Source organism: Ixodes scapularis, unplaced genomic scaffold, assembly GCF_016920785.2.
Source record: "Ixodes scapularis isolate PalLabHiFi unplaced genomic scaffold, ASM1692078v2 PGA_scaffold2__306_contigs__length_199485367, whole genome shotgun sequence".
Taxonomy (NCBI): Eukaryota; Metazoa; Arthropoda; class Arachnida; order Ixodida; family Ixodidae; genus Ixodes; species Ixodes scapularis.
The window spans coordinates 48,010,624-48,013,075 of NW_024609857.1; positions in this window are offsets into that span (position 1 = coordinate 48,010,624).

Genomic DNA, 2,452 nt, shown 5'->3' on the forward strand with positions numbered 1-2,452 from the left:
TCAATGCTGGGAAAGCCGCCCCCCCCCCCAGTACAAACGGAGCGATGCGTCGTTTCCTTGCGTATCTGGTGAGTAGAATATCCATCCCAAAATTTCTTCAGAGTTGACAAAGCATCATTTTGCGATACAAATTTAGCAAGACCAAATTCGGGAGTGTACTTTAAAGTCAAAAATTGTACTTTCCTCGGAAAACACAGGAAAAAATACCTCAAGTATAGTACAAGTATATACTGAGGCAATGTACCTCAAGTAAAGTACAAGTTTTCTAAACCTACCTGAAGTAGTATCTTAACTCCAATGTAGTTAAAATACTTCCCAACACTGCTGACTATAGATCAACTCAGTTGCACAACTCATATAGAAAGCGGTTGTCTCTAAACTCATAATGGTTTGGATGATAGGAGGCCAACCTTTGGGGGAGGGTGGCACTGCATGTGGAAACAGTGTCTGGGTTGTCCCACATAACTAAGTCGAAGTACAGTCGAATCTCGTTAATTCAAACTTGAAGGGGACCGAAACTTTGTTTGAATAAAGCAAAGTTTGAATTACCGGGAGTTTCCTCCCATAGAGACGCATAGGATGGAACCCACATGTTAGTTTGAATTATCCACAAGTTTGAATTAAGAGAGTTTGAATTAATGAGAGTCGACTGTACTGTTGTTGCGTGAACCTGACATTGTGAAGGTGTGCTTCATGAGAAAAATCTATACAATTTGGAGATAATATGGCTGCAAGCAATATAAAAAGAAAATTAGGCAAAGTTAAAAATTAAAATAGTGCCAAAGGGACATGAGACAAGTAGTAGTAGACAGCACCTGTCCTTTCTACCTCGTGTCCAGTGTCTTACTTGTGAGATTTTAATTTTACATCATGATAAAATAACTAGGTCAGCAAAATACTCTATTAAAGTATAAAAGAAATCCAAGAAAGATATCCTACCCTCCCCATGATGGTACCCTTCACTGTCGTCCGAGTCGGATTCGACCCTCTTGTGCGTTCTCCTTCGTGTCCGCGGTGGAGCGTCAGACTCAAGGTTCGACGTATGCTCTGCCTGATCCACCCTTGCGAGGGCCTGCTCTAGGGTATCTAAATGACGAGGAATTGCATGAATATCGGGGTCACATTAAATTACAGTTATGTGCTTACAGTATGAATGGATAATTTTGACTCTCAGTGCTTTCCAATCGGGGGTTATGGCCTCGTTTCTCCTAACCGCATTCACAATCTCCAGTTTGGTGGTGTAGGGCGGCCAATAGCACCACAGCAGGTTCTCAGACTTTTCGAGCCACCAATCGGGCACAGCATACGTGCTGCTGTCAGCTAGAAACTCAACGACATGGTACCTGTAAGTGAAGTGAAAGTGAAAGTTTATTGGGATTGTCACGGGCCAAGCCCGGTAGGGAGGTAGTGGCAAAAGGCATTTCTGCCTGACTGGGCCTCTACCCCCCACAGTTTACAGAAGTGCAAAAGGTGGCACGGTATACGGCATTGTTAGCATTCTTTTCTGCCTAAATATACATGCCTGTGTATGTAAAATACCATTTCATGCAACACATAAAACAAAAACATAAAATCTGTGTAAAAGTATTTAAAAACATGTATACTTTTTTTTTAGCAGAGTAAATTAAATAATAGCACCAAGTCTCGCTTTACTTTCAAGTTGTACACATGGATCACTTGAGAGCAATGGCACAGTTTAAAAAAAAAATAAAAGATTAACAGTTCCAAAAAAAAAAGTTTGGTGTAAAATCAGATTTTTCTTTTTATATATTGCAGGCAAACAAAAGGTATTATGTAGAATGCGATTATTTCCCTCAAACTGTTTCCATCATACGCTCCCCATTAACTACTTTTAAATCACTCACTGTGCACTCAGGGCATTGAATTTGGACACTGCAAATGCTAGTAATCTCAGTGGGAAATTTTCAAGACAAGGAAAAACTGCTTTTTGCATGGGCTTTGTTCATTCTATTCTATACACATTTAGTTTGAGTAATATGTGAAAAGTAGATCATATGCACAAATTTAATCTAGAACCATACACAAAGTGCCATTGAAACATAGCCGCTGGTTATATCTCGAAATGCGCGCTTACATCAAAAACCTCTATTAGGCTTTTATAATGTAGGCCTACATTAACCATGCATTAGAGTTGCTCCTCTCTGCCAAAGGTTTTTAGACTTGGCAGTTTTTTTAAAAATTCTATTTTGAAATTGTGTCCAGAAAAATAAAAATGCATGCTCTTTGAGGATTAAGGAAAGGAAGGCTCAGGCACCAGGTGTTTTTTCCTTTCTCATCCAGACCCATACATGTATGTATACATACCATTCGTGTGTGTGTGTAGGGGACTTTTATAGAGCGACACCCGGCACGGCTGTTCACCAACACTGCCGTAAGGCCGCATATGCGCAGTAGCTACGTGGGCAGAAGCAACCAGGCTCTCTGTTTTCGC